The 19,662-nt window shown below is 43.0% G+C and overlaps 1 long non-coding RNA gene across 1 annotated transcript in view; it reads left to right on the top strand.

Annotated features, from left to right (window-relative positions):
* Window positions 1-19,413, top strand: part of LOC138368247 (uncharacterized) — a 259,253-nt gene extending 239,840 nt beyond the window's left edge. The window contains exons 2-3 of the long non-coding RNA XR_011229554.1: window positions 10,881-10,996; window positions 19,347-19,413. This is a non-coding gene — a long non-coding RNA (uncharacterized lncRNA). The remainder of the gene's footprint in view (window positions 1-10,880; window positions 10,997-19,346) is intronic.
* The last annotated feature ends 249 nt before the right edge of the window (window positions 19,414-19,662 follow it).

Below are 19,662 nucleotides of genomic sequence, written 5' to 3'. Positions count from 1 at the left end.
TTCAGAATCTTGAATGTGGTGATCATGTCCCCCCTAACTCTTCTGTCTTCCAGCGAAGTGAGGTTTAATTCCCGTAGTCTCTCCTCGTAGCTCATACCTCTCAGCTCGGGTACTAGTCTGGTGGCAAACCTTTGAACCTTTTCCAGTTTAGTCTTATCCTTGACTAGATATGGACTCCATGACAGAACTGGACAGTTTCCAGTTCCGACATTTCATATCGAGTGGTCTTGTCTCTCTACCCTTATCGCTGAAGGCTCGTTAGCCTTCGACGTCATGGCTTTACCGTCACCGCCTAATCAGCGGTTGTTTCTCCTGCCCCCCCCCCCCCTCTCGTGTTAACAGTGAAGAGAAACCAAAGCTTAACATGGATATTGTATCTAGTTTTAAAAAGGATTTGAATAAGAGGAGTCATATTCCATAAAATACTTACATCCACCATTATCTATGAGCAGTAAGAGGAGGTTCTGTTCACCACATATAAAATTCTATGCATTACACAGCAATGTAAAACTTAACAAAGTCAAAATGTAGCAATACGCTATTAGATAGATAGACAGTCAAAACATATAACATGGATTTTAAACTATTACTAGTTTTTTCTTCTAACAAATAAGGTATCTTTAATTTGCCCATCACTTCAAACACTTATTCTGTTTCATAATGTTGCTAACTTTTACCAAACACCCAACACCACTCTTTCACATTCCTTAACTAAATTATTCCTGAATCAGGTGAAAACAGTTCAATATTTCTGCATCTCCAACGTTTATACAGACAGATCAGACATTCATTCATTCCCACCGTAATGAGTGAGTTTTAGTTGTTCATATTTCATATCGTCAGGATAGCCAGCTCTTTATAAATATATGTATATGTAATAATTTAACCTGTAAATTAATGTAAATATAATCTCTAAAACTGTAAATCATTTAAAGAAAAATAAGTATAACATTTAGGGGTTTTAAGTTCATTCTCTGTGATAATATGAAACACCTGTTTACTGAAAATTGTACTACTCTATATGTAATGTAGTATTTCCTTCTAAATTGATGTATATATGATTTATATTGTATATTATTAAATTAAGATGAAAAAAAACTCTTAACAAATTTATGGTTAATAGGAACCGCGATTGTGTACAAAAGTAATATGGAGAGAGAGAACTCTTATTGTTTATAATGTCTTACACAGAAATTGAAATAGAAATAAGTTTATTGAGGTAAAATACACACAAAAGCAAAGAGGGCACTGCTAGATGTCAACTCTGTTGAGCAGGTGTCCGCCACTGTGAAGCTGGTTTGCAGCTCTGTCCAGCTAGTTTCCAGTTCTGTCCAGCTAGTTTCCAGTTCTGTCCAGCTAGTTTCCAGTTCTGTCCAGCTAGTTTCCAGTTCTGTCCAGCTAGTTTCCAGTTCTGTCCAGCTAGTTTCCAGTTCTGTCCAGCTACTTTCCAGTTCTGTCCAGCTAGTTTCCAGTTCTGTCCAGCTAGTTTCCAGTTCTGTCCAGCTACTTTCCAGTTCTGTCCAGCTAGTTTCCAGTTCTGTCCAGCTACTTTCCAGTTCTGTCCAGCTAGTTTCCAGTTCTGTCCAGCTACTTTCCAGTTCTGTCCAGCTAGTTTCCAGTTCTGTCCAGCTACTTTCCAGTTCTGTCCAGCTAGTTTCCAGTTCTGTCCAGCTACTTTCCAGTTCTGTCCAGCTAGTTTCCAGTTCTGTCCAGCTAGTTTCCAGTTCTGTCCAGCTAGTTTCCAGTTCTGTCCAGCTAGTTTCCAGTTCTGTCCAGCTAGTTTCCAGTTCTGTCCAGCTACTTTCCAGTTCTGTCCAGCTACTTTCCAGTTCTGTCCAGCTACTTTCCAGTTCTGTCCAACTAGTTTCCAGTTCTGTCCAGCTAGTTTCCAGTTCTGTCCAGCTTGTTTCCAGTTCTGTCCAACTAGTTTCCAGTTCTGTCCAACTAGTTTCCAGTTCTGTCCAACTAGTTTCCAGTTCTGTCCAACTAGTTTCCAGTTCTGTCCAGCTAGTTTCCAGTTCTGTCCAGCTTGTTTCCAGTTCTGTCCAACTAGTTTCCAGTTCTGTCCAGCTTGTTTCCAGTTCTGTCCAACTAGTTTCCAGTTCTGTCCAACTAGTTTCCAGTTCTGTCCAACTAGTTTCCAGTTCTGTCCAGCTAGTTTCCAGTTCTGTCCAGCTTGTTTCCAGTTCTGTCCAACTAGTTTCCAGTTCTGTCCAGCTTGTTTCCAGTTCTGTCCAACTAGTTTCCAGTTCTGTCCAGCTAGTTTCCAGTTCTGTCCAGCTAGTTTCCAGTTCTGTCCAACTAGTTTCCAGTTCTGTCCAACTAGTTTCCAGTTCTGTCCAACTAGTTTCCAGTTCTGTCCAGCTTGTTTCCAGTTCTGTCCAGCTAGTTTCCAGTTCTGTCCAACTAGTTTCCAGTTCTGTCCAACTAGTTTCCAGTTCTGTCCAACTAGTTTCCAGTTCTGTCCAGCTTGTTTCCAGTTCTGTCCAACTAGTTTCCAGTTCTGTCCAGCTAGTTTCCAGTTCTGTCCAGCTTGTTTCCAGTTCTGTCCAACTAGTTTCCAGTTCTGTCCAACTAGTTTCCAGTTCTGTCCAACTAGTTTCCAGTTCTGTCCAACTAGTTTCCAGTTCTGTCCAGCTAGTTTCCAGTTCTGTCCAGCTTGTTTCCAGTTCTGTCCAACTAGTTTCCAGTTCTGTCCAGCTTGTTTCCAGTTCTGTCCAACTAGTTTCCAGTTCTGTCCAACTAGTTTCCAGTTCTGTCCAACTAGTTTCCAGTTCTGTCCAACTAGTTTCTAGTTCTGTCCAGCTAGTATCCAGTTCTGTCCAACTAGTTTCTAGTTCTGTCAAGCTAGTATCCAGTTCTGTCCAACTAGTTTCTAGTTCTGTCAAGCTAGTATCCAGTTCTGTCCAACTAGTTTCTAGTTCTGTCCAGCTAGTTTCCAGTTCTGTCCAACTAGTTTCTAGTTCTGTCCAGCTAGTATCCAGTTCTGTCCAACTAGTTTCTAGTTCTGTCCAGCTAGTATCCAGTTCTGTCCAACTAGTTTCTAGTTCTGTCCAGCTAGTATCCAGTTCTGTCCAACTAGTTTCTAGTTCTGTCCAGCTAGTATCCAGTTCTGTCCAACTAGTTTCTAGTTCTGTCCAGCTAGTATCCAGTTCTGTCCAACTAGTTTCTAGTTCTGTCCAGCTAGTATCCAGTTCTGTCCAACTAGTTTCTAGTTCTGTCCAGCTAGTTTCCAGTTCTGTCCAACTAGTTTCTAGTTCTGTCCAGCTAGTATCCAGTTCTGTCCAACTAGTTTCTAGTTCTGTCCAGCTAGTATCCAGTTCTGTCCAACTAGTTTCTAGTTCTGTCCAGCTAGTATCCAGTTCTGTCCAACTAGTTTCTAGTTCTGTCCAGCTAGTATCCAGTTCTGTCCAACTAGTTTCTAGTTCTGTCCAGCTAGTTTCCAGTTCTGTCCAGCTAGTATCCAGTTCTGTGAAGCAGAACTCTAAACTCGGTCTGAGGAAGTCACTCGATCTGAAGGAATCATTCCCTATATATATATATTCAAGTGACGAGCCATTGTGTCAACTTAAAGTACTCGAAGTAGGAGTAAAAATCGAAAATTGGCGCATGGAAGGATACCAAACAAATAGTACAGAAAGTATCCTTCAACTCTGAGTTTACTGTAGAGCAACACCCACCATGGCAAGAGTGCCACGCACACGAGAGGTGAACACTACACGTCGTTGTTCACAAGCACAGTTCACATTCTGGTGAACACGTGAGTGTGTTAGCGACGTCGTCAAGAGAAAAGTGGACCATCTGGCCGCCCTGGAAGATGAGAGGCGGCCCGCGCGGGGAACAGGAGACGCGCAATATTAAGAGAGGCGAGAGGAACCCCGTCACCCGATACTGCTTTGTGGGTCTTTGTCTTTGTCACACGCAAGGCTAGTGTCTTTGTCACACGTGAGGCTGGTGTCTTTGTCACATGTGAGGCTGGTGTCTTTGTCACACGTGAGGCTGGTGTCTTTGTCACATGTGAGGCTGGTGTCTTTGTCACACGTGAGGCTGGTGTCTTTGTCACATGTGAGGCTGGTGTCTTTGTCACACTTGAGGCTAGTGTCTTTGTCACACGTGAGGCTAGTGTCTTTGTCACACGTGAGGCTGGTGTCTTTGTCACACGTGAGGCTGGTGTCTTTGTCACACGTGAGGCTGGTGTCTTTGTCACACTTGAGGCTAGTGTCTTTGTCACACGTGAGGCTGGTGTCTTTGTCACACGTGAGGCTGGTGTCTTTGTCACACGTGAGACTGGTGTCTTTGTCACACGTGAGGCTAGTGTCTTTGTCACACGTGAGGCTAGTGTCTTTGTCACACGTGAGGCTAGTGTCTTTGTCACACGTGAGGCTGGTGTCTTTGTCACACTTGAGGCTAGTGTCTTTGTCACACGTGAGGCTAGTGTCTTTGTCACACGTGAGGCTAGTGTCTTTGTCACACGTGAGGCTAGTGTCTTTGTCACACGTGAGGCTGGTGTCTTTGTCACACGTGAGGATAGTGTCTTTGTCACACGTGAGGCTAGTGTCTTTGTCACACGTGAGGCTGGTGTCTTTGTCACACGTGAGGCTGGTGTCTTTGTCACACGTGAGGCTGGTGTCTTTGTCACACGTGAGGCTAGTGTCTTTGTCACACGTGAGGCTGGTGTCTTTGTCACACGTGAGGCTAGTGTCTTTGTCACACGTGAGGCTAGTGTCTTTGTCACACGTGAGGCTAGTGTCTTTGTCACACCTGAGGCTAGTGTCTTTGTCACACGTGGTGTCTGTGTCATGATCAAGGCAAGTTTATTTTAATTCCATTCTTCTGACATGTAATAAAAATTCTATAACTTGTCACAAATAAAATTCTTTTCATCAAATTTAGTAAGAAAATTTCACTGAATGACCCGATAGAATATGACATAACGATTGATTTGTCACTTTTGACAGCAAATCACACAATCTGCCCATTAACAGCAAACAAACACAATCTGCGTCTCCATATTAAACCTATCTTAACGAGCCTAGCCTGAGGACCGCTTGCAGTACTGAGAAGCTTCGAAGCCTCGATCTCGCTAGTATGACTCACGGGATGCTCGTAAGCCTCCATCACCCACCACGGGGCCATCCATCTCTCTGAACCATATATTGATAATCTGGCAGAGGATGCTGAGTCTGGAGATGAGGCGGGAGACGCTGCCAGCATCAGGGCGCTGGCTGATGAATACTTAGGACGGCGACAAGCACCGTGATTAATGGCTGGCGCCCTAGACGGCTTCAAGACATACATTAAACACGTGTCGAACTAACGACGGGTGTTGGGGCAGGATATGTGTCTGCCATCCCATCTTCATGCCCAAACACCTGGGTATAAAAGACTTGGTCGGGGTATCCGGCGTTGCCCGGGATCTGTCTGTCTGGTCATCTATTTATCTATCTATCAGTCTAAGTCATCTATTTATCTATCTATCAGTCTAAGTCATCTATTTATCTATCCACTTGGCCATCCATTTCTCCAGCTGTTTATTCATCTATCCATCGATTCATTTGTTCATCTATTCATCGATCTTCTTTCGATCTGTTTCTTCATCTATCCTTCTATCCATGTTATCTTTGCAGAATATAATAGTTACCCCATTTGAATGTATGGTTCTTCAGTTTTCTATTGGAGCTGGAGGTTTAGAATATAATTTTCCTGCTTTATAGAACTACGGCCTTACTTTAAATAACAGGAAATGTCTGTTAGTTTTCCCGAGATCAATGAATAATGGTGTATATTTCTATAAGGAAAAAGTCATTAATTTTCGTTATTAATTTCGCAGGTATCGTGGCGGGCAGTGCCAAAAACTGTTGTAGGGGTTTGAATGTGGCACTGGCACGCTGTTCCCTTTAAAATTCTAGCGACCCCGACCAGCCTATGTTCATCCCTTACACCACACCATTCCCTCTGCCAATTTAGGTGAAGCTCGCCCCATGCGTCTGGCCTCCAGCTTTGGACAGGCAAATAGACATTCTATCTCACAGTGCAAACTTTTCACTAGAATACCTGTAACCTCCATCAATATTTAACAGAATATGCTCTTGCTAGTTCTTACTGAATATGATCACTGCTCAGGATGTAATGGGGTGGAAGTGGTGGGAATGGGCAATACTGTTGAAATTAGAGGTACGGTGTGGGATAAATGAGGATGATTAGCTAGTGAATTAGAGGCTAGAGAGGCTGCTAGTGGCTAGAGAAGTTAGAGAAAGGACAGAGGGAGATAAGAAGCAAAGGTTGATGGAATAAATGAAATAAGAACAGTCGCGATGAGAGGCCGGGATGTGGGGGGGGGGGGAACACGAGGGTCAGGACAGAGGATAAATATAGAATTGAATGAAAAAATATTGTTGGTTGGAAAACAGAGTATTGTGAGGAAAGTTAACTCTGAGATAGGTGGGAGAGAGAGAGAGCAATACTGTCTAGGTGAGGGGAAGTTAGTGCTCGCTAAGGAATGTGTTGTGAGGGGAAGGGAGGGGAGAGAGAGAGGAAGGAGGGGTGAGAGAGAAAGAGGAAAAGAATGCGTGAGCTGAGAAACGCGGACCAAGGCTCTGGGGGTGTTAAAGCTGCGAGGCTTTCCCTTCGTGGGACTCAAATGTGAGAAGGATGGGATGGTGTGACGGACGGTGGGAGGGAGAAGTAGAGCAGCGTTAAAGGTGAGATGGAAGGAGAGAGAGAGAAGGAGCAGAAAGTGAAGGTAGGGATACTTGATGTACTGGGTGAATGGTTGATTTTTTGAGAGGGAGAGAATGGGTGAGGAGAGGACCAAACAATAATGTGTTAGGAGGGAGAGAAGGGCTGTAATGGGGCATAAGATTACCAGAAGAGGTTGAGGATGTTTATAAGATAAACATAGAGGTAGGGGAGGTGAGACGGATATAATAACAGGACTATAAAGATGTAGGGATATGAGTGGGTAGAATTACGGGCTATTCATGCCCGTGCCACCACTTGGGTGGCTTAATCTTCATCAATCAATCAATGGGTAGAAAGAAGGCTGTTGGGCAGTAGAACTCCCAGAACCCCATCCAAGTACAATCCAGAAGCACCCAGTTGTTTAGTTTGCACATTGTTTAATTTGTATAAGTAAACTTCAGCGTTTTGATAAAGATTTTATACGGCAAAGCCTCGCATCCCTATCAGCACTGGTCATATTAATCATAAAACTGTTGGTGAAGCTTCCGTCAGCAGCCTCATATCTGCGTCAGCAGCCTCATATCTGCGTCAGCAGCCTCATATCTGCATCAGCAGCCTCATATCTGCGTCAACAGCCTCATATCTGCGTCAGCAGCCTCATATCTGCGTCAGCAGCCTCATATCTGCATCAGCAGCCTCATATCTGCGTCAACAGCCTCATATCTGCGTCAACAGCCTCATATCTGCGTCAGCAGCCTCATATCTGCGTCAGCAGCCTCATATCTGCATCAGCAGCCTCATATCAGCGTCAGCAGCCTCATATCTGCGTCAACAGCCTCATATCTGCGTCAACAGTCTCATATCTGCGTCAACAACCTCATCTTGTAGCTCCTAACATTTCCTCACTGATCCCAAAATAAAAGTGTTTTATTTAAGTGAAAGTGAAATGGAAGTGTGAACATAAATTATGGCTTCATTAGGTAACCTTCTTCCTGTTATGTTTCTGTGTTTTATTGCTTCTTATACTGAAATGTCTAATGTTTATTATTTATATTATGATCCGTTTCACTTGAGAATGAAGTTGAAAATATAACTTTACAAAAGTTATTTTTACAGTCTTATAATGGCTGGACGGAGATGCGATCATTGGTCATGTCAACATTTTCAAAGGCCGAGTAGACGTGAATATAATCTTGCTTGTACAGTCTAATATTGCAACCTATCCTCCTGCTTGTATAGTACTTTGTGATACATGTGGACTATCGTACATATATTGACGTACTGGACAATTAGATAGTAGAATTTGGTACTATTAGAGTCTGAAGAAAGTAAGGGCAAAAACAAACTTAAATGTTCCTAGGCTTAGTATAGTACATATATGTGCTATATTAGGCCTCAGATAGCATGTATTAGGCCTAGGATGGTTAGGCTAGGTAAGATTTTATTAGCAAAATATATACAAAATCTTTTGCGGTTTGTCCAAATTCAGTGGTACCAAATTCTACTTTCCAAATGCCCATTACGTCAATAATACGATGGTGCACACCGTAGCTATATGTATTGTCTAAAACAGGAGGATGGTCTGGAATATAACTGAGAGAAAAAAGTGCGTTTAATTGACATCCAGTTATTGCGACTGACAGCCTGCACACGACCATAGCCTCATGCAAGGTTGCCAGATCCAAATTGCTAAAAGTAGCGAGCTGACGGTCAAAAAGTAGCGAATTTGTAAGTAGAGTAGCCCAATTTTTTGTTTAGTCAAATCGAATCAAATCAAATGTTTATTCAGGTAAAAGTACATACATACAAGATGAGTTACAAACATAGTGTTAGATTTCTAGATAGCGACAGTACATACAGACAGACGACATTCAAATTTAGTAAGTTTATCTTCCTTCTTTGATAGAACAGACTTGATGCTCATCTGCTGATGACTTACCTCCGATATATTTTGTCTGTGTTTTAATGTTTCACTGTTTCTTTAAACCACTTCTATGAGCTCTTATCTCAGTTCTACAAACTTTACAATATGCCTTATTTCCATCTTCTTTCACTTCAGCCATCCATTTTTCAAACACGGGATCCTTAAGCCAGGACATATGAAACGCTTCCTGGTTTTTAGACCACTTCCCCATTTTACACTTCTTTATCTTGACACTTAAGCAAATTCTAAAAGAAACAGCGGTAACTTCTTTTCTATATGCGGTAACTTGTGTCGAACTATCCTTCTGGAGGTCAGAGCCACACTAACAATGCAAGCACAGATGAACCTCTCCCACTCTACCAATAACCGTTGGAGTGCCACAGGGCAGCATTTTCGGACCTCTCTTATTTCTTATTTACATCAATGATCTGCCTAACGTCTCTAACATTCTGAAACCTATTTTGTTTGCTGATGATACTACCCTCATCTACTCTAACCCCAACCCACATACACTAAATAATATTGTTAATAATGAACTAGAAAAAGTCCACTTATGGATGTCAACCAACAAACTAACACTTAACATAGAAAAGACCTACTACATCTTATTTGGAAGCAAATCAACAAATGCAATTCAGCTTCAGATAGACAATATAAACATTAGCAATAAAAATGATGGAAAGTTTCTTGGCCTATTCCTAGACAAGAGACTCAACTTCAGTACCCACATACAACACATAACTAAGAAAGTCTCTAAAACAGTTGGTATACTCTCCAAAATCAGATATTATGTACCTAACTCTGCTCTCATCTCTCTATATTATGCACTAATCTATCCCTATCTTAATTATGGTATCTGTACATGGGGTTCAACCACTGCAAACCACCTCAAGTCCATCATTACCCAGCAAAAATCTGCTATCAGAATAATAACAAATTCTGCTTTCAGACAACACTCAGCCCCCTTGTTTAACTCCCTTAACATGCTAAACATAATCTCATTCCACAAATTCTCCTGTGTCAACTACATTTACAAAACCCTGTTCTTAAATGCAAATCCTGCTCTGAAACTCTCCCTGGACAGATGTAATAGGACCCATTATCACCACACCAGAAATATATATCTCTTTGATATCCCCAGAGTCAAACTTAATTTGTGTAAACACTCTATGCAAATAAAGGGACCCAGTCTATGGAACTCACTCCCTATTGAATTGAAAAGCTGTCCAACTTTTGCATCATTCAAAAACAATACTAAAAAGTACCTAATTTCATCTTCATAGTTTTTTACCTTTTGTTTTAAAACTGCACTGTATCTATTGCTACCCAATCTCCCAATCTTTATGTACCCAATCTGAACATCTTTATCATTGCGATCATTGCTGTCTTCTTATATGTACTGTCAATCTGCTGTATGGTGTCTATTAATCTTGTTTAAATTACCAATCAAGCTGTCAATGTAATCAATCAGAGCTTTAATATACCAATGTGCTTTAATATACTTACTAATCTCTCTCATCTCATTTTTTTTTCTTGCAATGTATTTGTTATCATTTTATTAATTCTGATAGAATTTACCTACTTAAAATTATCTGTTAGATTAAGGACCTGCCCGAAACGCAGCGCGTACTCGTGGCTTTTCCAGAGTGCAATTACTGTACCATGATATGTATTCTCACAAACCCAATGTATCTTCTTGTATATAAATAAATAAATAAATAAATAAATAAATAAATAGATGAAGCTGCCAAGTTCACTGTATGCTAATCCGCTCTAACGACAGTCATTTGATTCTTGGAAACACCTAAAGAGAAACCTAATATTTACAGTAGGCAACAGTGGGAGGTCACTTAACATAGACAGTACCCGGGATGAAGTATTAATGACAATTAAGGTTGGGAAATCTATAGCCCCTGGGGAGGATTATCTTGCCTTGTGATTACTTTTTCTTTGGGAAGTTCCTAGGATCAACGTCCCCAGGGGGTCGGTCTCTGACCTGGCCTCTTGCGGTAAGTGGTCTATTCAATCAAGCTGTTGGACGCGGCTGTGATTTGTACACATGACATTATAAAAAGCATAAGAATCATAATTGAGTTTAACATTAATAGCCCAAAATAGCCCAACTTGTTTTTAAAGTAGCCCAAAAAGTCGCAAGTAGCGAAATTAAAAATTTGGGAGCGCGGGGCTCTGAAAAGTAGCCCAATTCGCTACTTGTAGCCCAATCTGGCATCCCTGGCCTCATGACACACAGTAATAATAGAGGTTTCCGGCGCAGGTTGGTGCTCGTGGGTGGCGGGTCCGGTCTTCGTGGAGTCTCCCGCCAACGTGACGGTGAGCGAGGGCGCCCACGCCTTCCTCCCCTGCCGGGTGGCCAACCTCGGCGACAGATCCGTGAGTATATGCACACTTCTCAAACTGTTTATTGTGCGCGGGAGATTTTGCTTCAACCAGTTGACTGGAAAGTTGAACGAGGTGTAAGAGTGCTTCAGTTGGCTCTGATAACCACTCTTCAGTCTTTTTCTCACGATATCTCCTGCAGATAGTCTTGCAATTCCTCGCCTTACAATTCGGGTAGGAAATATTTACCTGAATTTACCCGAGAGCCACTAACACTCTAATGCCTTCGACAAACACAGAAAGCAGGCGGCTTGTCAAAGCCCCCACCCCCTTCACACACAGAGAGTTCACATTAGTGCTGGACTGTGTTCAAGCCTAAAGTATACTTGTTGATTGATCAGTACACTACCTAAAGTATACTTGTTGATTGATCAGTAAACTACCTAAAGTATACTTGCTGATTGGTCAGTACACTACATAAAGTATTCTTGTTGATTGATCAGTAAACTACCTAAAGTATTCTTGTTGATTGATCAGTAAACTACCTAAAGTATACTTGCTGATTGATCAGTACACTACCTAAAGTATACTTGTTGATTGATCAGTAAACTACCTAAAGTATACTTGCTGATTGGTCAGTACACTACCTAAAGTATACTTGCTGATTGATCAGTAAACTACCTAAAGTATACTTGCTGATTGGTCAGTACACTACCTAAAGTATACCTACTGATTGATCAGTAAACTACCTAAAGTATACATGCTGATTGATCAGTAAGCAATTGTGGTGGCATTAATAGCTCTCCAGAGCCTTAGCCTGTGTTGGTATTACGGCCAAACAAAATATTGAGATTTTCTATGTCAAGCACAAGTCCTCTCTGACCAGCCAGCAAATATACTCAATGACATGGCTTTATAGGCCTAAAATCCAACACAAAACATGTAAAATGATATCCAATTAAGTATATTGTTAAACATAATTAACCAACAAATTAGTAAAACTTTAGGTTAATTATCGTGTCACAAGTTCCAGTCTCGGTGAAGGTAACAGGAGCGAGTGATCACTCCTAGTTACACCTCACTAGACCAGCCAACAGGAGCGAGTGTTCACTCCTAGTTACACCACACTAGACCAGCCAACAGACGCTAGTGTTCACTCCTAGTTACACCACACTAGACCAGCCAACAGACGCTAGTGTTCACTCCTAGTTACACCACACTTGTCGTGACGCTGAACCCCGGTTCATTCCGAACACAGCGATTACACAACACATAACACCTTGCCTCAGCAACCGTTACTACCACCGTGTACTCCTACACACACCAGACCCTTGAGGCGTACCACTAGGTTTGTACTGGAACACAATGAATGAACATATCGAAGGTATTTAAAGGCCGTCGGGTTTTGTCATTTAATTACAAAGAATAGACTCTGACAAATAATACTATATTAATTAACATACTCTATTAGGTCAATACACTTCCAATACCTATAGACCACTTGACCTCCGCGATCACCACCCACACTCGTAACTTCCGCCTAAGTCCCTAATACGGAATGATTACTACAACGCTCCACACCCGGTTAGTCTTACATTCCATACTCACATGAATCACATGACCTCGGAGGACTTGCTAGTTCCACTTCCACAATCAGACTGACTCCAGCCAACCATGGCCTCAAACATTTCACCACGCCTCTCAAGGAAGGTATAATCCGATTAACCTTATCCCTAGAGCGGTAATCTTGTTCCTAGAAGCCTGACGAAGAATAATTCCTCTTTCCAGGAATTATTAATTTGGCTAAACAGCTTCGGTCTTAATCCATTGACCTTTCTTAGATATGTGATCCATAGTCTGTCTACTTACATGTACTTTCAATCATCATTCGTTAAGTGTTGTAGTAATGATCCTCTAGCTAATAATTCCTATTAACTTGTGGATTACAACACCACTCCCCTCCTTAAACACGCATATGTCCCCATATGCATCATTGCAATGGTTCCATTAGTGCAAGGATGCACCCACCATATGTGTACAACTAAAAAATCATCCAATAAGTTCATCATACACACAATGAAATAAATTAAAATTTTCCCCGACATGACTCACAACACTTCTCCAACATATACATTATATTCACATCATAGCACAGGTAAAATAGTCTGTAATAATTGTTCCCATCTCCAACAATGCACATATACCTAAACTGCTGACATATAATTACATACAAACATAACCATAAAATTACATGGACCAGAATGCTGGCACTTAAACAGAAATGACACTAGTCATTAATATATACACAACACATATATATCTAAGGTTCTTCATCCTTAGTAACAAGTTAATAATTTAACATCTTTCCCTGTACTGTTAACATAAGGGCTTACAATGATCACACAATGATTCACTGGCCTCCTCCATAATTGGCAGCATCACTTCTCTTGTCTTCGTGTCCCATGGTTGCTAGGTCATAGATCCTCCATGACCCAGACAAAACCCAGGCTGTCCAGCCTGGTGAATGTTGTCAATGTCCCATCGTTGCTCTGAGGTAACGTGATCCTGGCCTCCAGAGCAACGGAGATTCCTACCCCAGGGTCATGTTCCCTTGGGTCTGTGCTGACGTCTTGTTCCAGGACACCAATCCCAGAACGCTATAGATACCTCACAGCTCTCTGGTCTAGGCCCATCCGCCCAGAGTGTGTCCACCTGTATTCACACCTTCCCGACCGCTGTACCTGCAAAATATTCCCTCGGAGCCCCCTGGCTCGATCCCATTATTACATAACCCCCTCGGCTCCTTACTCTCTCCCCGTATATAGCCTGAGCGCAGCTGCAAAACCATTGCAGCTGGCCCTTATCCCTGCTTTGATGTCAGGGGGCGAATTTCGCCTATAACGTCACGTTGGCTTCACTTCCTCCCCCTTTTTTTTCTCTAGAATTACTGAGTGTAGCCTCATAGCTTCCCTTCTACTCTACCTGAAGCTCTGTGACATGATCCCGGGGGACCTTCTCAAGCCTAACACTCAGTAATGGTGCCGATGAGGTAATATACAGTATATACATACACATACATTATCACAATAAATACCTCATTAAAATCATTTCACAACTAATGTCACTAAAGCATCATACTGCCACTGGCTCGCCTCTAGCGAGATTCCTGTAACAACTTAATTAATGAGAGATTAGTATATCTACTTGGCTGAAATTTGAAATTCTACCTTATAATCTTATCCATAAGACTTACCCACTCCGACTTAATTAATGAAAATTTTAATGAAAATAATGAATTTTTATTAGTCTTTTATGAGTCTTGCTAGAGATATCGACTTGACTCGCCTACTGCAGCCACCAACTCCTGCAATTATCCACATTTCATCTTATCCATAAGACTTACTTACTCCGACACACCATTACCACTGGTCATCCCAACCACTGATGACCTCAATATAACGCCACACATCCCTACAACCACTTCCTGCGTCCTAACGCACCGACCTTGCTACGCCAATACTCACCTTACCGACCACTACCTGGCGCCCCTGCGCCACCATATATTCCACAACACCACACTCCATACCAGGCGTCCAAACGCCACTATACTACACCACCCAATGGCGTCCCCAACGCCCTCAACACAACACACGGCGTCCCCAACGCCATCAACACACCACACACGGCGTCCCCCAACACCATTACCACCACAGGCATATGCCTTGCGCCAGAGCGCATCAAAACACCACGAGACGTCACCACCAATAACACCACCAATAAGTAACCAGACGCCACACACACTCCCTTTTCTCTCGTAATCCATTAATTACCTGACCAACACTCGTCAGGCATAATTTCTTGTGTAGTGGCCACCCGCCACACACTACAACCTGCGTTAACATACTTCAACGCTAATGTCTACAATACACCCGGTGTTACAACAACCAGTTATGCTACACATGCTACACCTTGGCGCTACAATGCCAACAATGTCATGCACTATACTACATCCATGATATCCACAGTGAAAACATGCACATTTCACTACAGTAAATACTATGCATTACGCTGGCGTCTAATAAGCCACTACACATGCATTACACTACACACCACATGCATTACACTACACACCCCGGCGTCCAAACGCCAATACACAACCATGCACTACTCCCGGCGCCACACACCCCCACCAACGGGACACGCTCCCCGTGTCCCACGGTAACACTCTCCATAATGCTACCTGCACCCACAAAAAAATCTCCATGGCCCTCTCCAGGGTACAGTAGACGGCGAACCCCAGACGTCAAATTACGCGTCGCTCGCTATGCCAAGGCGTCCATAATTCACTGCGCCTATTTTCTGTATCTACACCTGACAACGCCGGAACTCGCACAGTACTTTAGGTAATATTTCATTATCCTTAAAATATTCGATTTACACGTTATATGAAATTTAATTAACTTTAAATTACGTAGTTTACACGATTAATTTCACCTTAGCAACGGTTTCTCACTATTTCCGCCTTACCAACGATATAAAACAAGCTCCAAGGTGCGGCTCGCTTGGCCCACCCATCGCTTGGCCCGCACATGGCCCACGTTCACCCGCGCTAGTTTACCTCGCAACACTGTATAATCCGCATTACGAACACTGTATAATCCGCACTACGAACACTGTATAATCCGCACTACGAACACTGTATAATCCGCACTACGAACACTGTATAATCCGCACTACGAACACTGTATAATCCGCATTACGAACACTGCGCTTGTTTTGGATCGCGATGCTTCAGTGGTCCAGACTTGCCTCTTAGCCGTCTCTCGTTGCGGGAATCTGGAAAGAAAGAAATAAACCCCACATGTGCCCCACAATGGCCTAGTCCCTTTAATTAACTAACTCCTCTGACCTGGTCTCACCTGACCCTTCTTTCCTCCGTCTAGTAACCACCATTCTCAACAGAACCCGACGTCTACCATTTCCCGAACATTCCCTCACCAACTAAACCAGAACCACACTTCCTTCATCTCGCAAAGTGTTCCAAAACCTGTTTGCGCTGCCACCAAATATGTACACTAGACCAGCCAACAGACACTAGTGTTCACTCCTAGTTACACCACACTAGACCAGCCAACAGGAGCGAGTGTTCACTCCTAGTTACACCACGCTAGACCAGCCAACAGACACTAGTGTTCACTCCTAGTTACACCACACTAGACCAGCCAACAGGAGCGAGTGTTCACTCCTAGTTACACCACACTAGACCAGCCAACAGACGCTAGTGTTCACTCCTAGTTACACCACACTAGACCAGCCAACAGACACTAGTGTTCACTCCTAGTTACACCACACTAGACCAGCCAACAGGAGCGAGTGTTCACTCCTAGTTACACCACACTAGACCAGCCAACAGAAGCTAGTGTTCACTCCTAGTTACACCTCACTAGACCAGCCAACAGGAGCGAGTGTTCATTCCTAGTTACACCACACTAGACCAGCCAACAGGCGCTAGTGTTCACTCCTAGTTACACCACACTAGACTAGTTAACAGACGCTAGTGTTCACTCCTAGTTACACCACACTGGACCAGCCAACAGACACTAGTGTTTACTCCTAGTTACACCTCACTAGACCAGCCAACAGGAGCGAGTGTTCACTCCTAGTTACACCACACTAGACCAGCCAACAGACACTAGTGTTCACTCCTAGTTACACCTCACTAGACCAGCCAACAGACGCTAGTGTTCCCCTCCTAGTTACACCTCACTAGACCAGCCAACAGGAGCGAGTGTTCACTCCTAGTTACACCACACTACACCAGCCAACAGACGCTAGTGTTCACTCCTAGTTACACCACACTAGACCAGCAAACAGACACTAGTGTTCACTCCTAGTTACACCACACTAGACCAGCCAACAGACGCTAGTGTTCACTCCTAGTTACACCACACTAGACCAGCCAACAGACGCTAGTGTTCACTCCTAGTTACACCACACTAGAACAGCCAACAGACGCTAGAGTTCACTCCTAGTTGCACCACACTAGACCAGCCAACAGACACTCGTGTTCACTCCTAGTTACACCACACTAGACCAGCCAACAGACGCTAGTGTTCACTCCTAGTTACAACACACTAGACCAGCCAACAGACGCTAGTGTTCACTCCTAGTTACAGCACACTAGACCAGCCAACAGACACTCGTGTTCACTCCTAGTTACACCACACTAGACCAGCCAACAGGCGCTAGTGTTCACTCCTAGTTACACCACACTAGACCAGCCAACAGGCGCTAGTGTTCACTCCTAGTTACACCTCACTAGACCAGCCAACAGACGCTAGTGTTCACTCCTAGTTACACCACACTAGACCAGCCAACAGACGCTAGTGTTCACTCCTAGTTACACCACACTAGACCAGCCAACAGGCGCTAGTGTTCACTCCTAGTCACACCTCACTAGACCAGCCAACAGACGCTAGTGTTCACTCCTAGTTACACCACACTAGACCAGCCAACAGGAGCGAGTGTTCACTCCTAGTTACACCACACTAGACCAGCCAACATACACTCGTGTTCACTTCTAGTTACACCACACTAGACCAGCCAACAGACGCTAGTGTTCACTCCTAGTTACACCACACTAGACCAGCCAACAGACGCTAGTGTTCACTCCTAGTTACACCTCACTAGACCAGCCAACAGGCGCTAGTGTTCACTCCTAGTTACACCACACTAGACCAGCCAACAGACTCTAGTGTTCACTCCTAGTTACACCACACTAGACCAGTCAACAGACGCTAGTGTTCACTCCTAGTTACACCACACTAGACCAGCCAACAGGAACGAGTGTTCCTCTCCTAGTTACACCACACTAGACCAGCCAACAGACGCTAGTGTTCACTCCTAGTTACACCACACTAGACCAGCCAACAGACGCTAGTGTTCACTCCTAGTTACACCTCACTAGACCAGCCAACAGGAACGAGTGTTCCTCTCCTAGTTACACCACACTAGACCAGCCAACAGACGCTAGTGTTCACTCCTAGTACACCACACTAGACCAGCCAACAGACGCTAGTGTTCACTCCTAGTTACACCACACTAGACCAGCCAACAGGAACGAGTGTTCCTCTCCTAGTTACACCACACTAGACCAGCCAACAGACGCTAGTGTTCACTCCTAGTTACACCACACTAGACCAGCCAACAGGAACGAGTGTTCCTCTCCTAGTTACACCACACTAGACCAGCCAACAGACGCTAGTGTTCACTCCTAGTTACACCACACTAGACCAGCCAACAGGCGCTAGTGTTCACTCCTAGTTACACCACACTAGACCAGCCAACAGACGCTAGTGTTCACTCCTAGTTACACCTCACTAGACCAGCCAACAGACACTCGTGTTCACTCCTAGTTACACCACACTAGACCATCCAACAGACGCTAGTGTTCACTCCTAGTTACACCACACTAGACCAGCCAACAGACGCTAGTGTTCACTCCTAGTTACACCACACTAGACCAGCCAACAGACACTAGTGTTCACTCCTAGTTACACCACACTAGACCAGCCAACAGACGCTAGTGTTCACTCCTAGTTACACCTCACTAGACCAGCCAACAGACGCTAGTGTTCACTCCTAGTTACACCTCACTAGACCAGCCAACAGACGCTAGTGTTCACTCCTAGTTACACCACACTAGACCAGCCAACAGACGCTAGTGTTCACTCCTAGTTACACCACACTAGACCAGCCAACAGACGCTAGTGTTCACTCCTAGTTACACCACACTAGACCAGCCAACAGACGCTAGTGTTCACTCCTAGTTACACTTCACTAGACTATTAACACAATTTTTTTACTCGCATTTAAATCCTTTCGATAAGGCTTCAAAATGTAAATTTTCCGTCAGATGTAAAACCTATTTTTTTTTTTAGGAGAGAATCTTTGTTTCTTTAATATATATATATATATATATATATATATATATATATATATATATATATATATATATATATATATATATATATATATATATATATATATATATATATATATATATATATATATGGCTTCTAGGAAACTTCCTTCGTCAACAGCCTTTTCGAAACAAAATTCCTTTTATTTCTTCTTAATGTTCTCTTTTAGTTACCAATCATATATATAAATGAGTAATCTTGTATAAGAAAATGCATAATATTATCATTAAAAAAAGGAGGTGGTAGCAGAAGCAAATACTGATACGGCTTTAGAGTCAAAAAAATAAATATTTATGACTATTTCTCTCTGAATAATCATTTCTCTGAGGCTATGGAGAATCCGCGGAGACTTGTAACACTCACTGAGGCTGTGTTGCAGGTGTTGTGTCATAGGTGTTGCTACAAGTGTTGTGTTCCTGCAGGTGACGTGGATGAGACGACGGAACCTGCACATCATCACGGCGGGACTCCTCACCTACTCTCCTGACGACCGCTTCAGAGTAAGTCACTCTTGGTGTACTCTTACTTGGCTTAAAATATATTCTTTGGCCACAGAAAAATCTTCTGTCAGGTCTTTATGTAATTATTTGTTTATGAATATATACGTATCTATATCTATAAAAGGAAATACTTGTATGTTTGTTTGTTAGTTTCTTAGTTGGTTTTATAGTTGCTGTTTCCAAATTTGGCGAGTCAGAAGTGGCATTAATAAAAAATGTCATGTAACCCCGCCCCCCC

Source organism: Procambarus clarkii, chromosome 3, assembly GCF_040958095.1.
Source record: "Procambarus clarkii isolate CNS0578487 chromosome 3, FALCON_Pclarkii_2.0, whole genome shotgun sequence".
Taxonomy (NCBI): Eukaryota; Metazoa; Arthropoda; class Malacostraca; order Decapoda; family Cambaridae; genus Procambarus; species Procambarus clarkii.
This window is presented reverse-complemented; position numbering and strand designations above follow the sequence as displayed.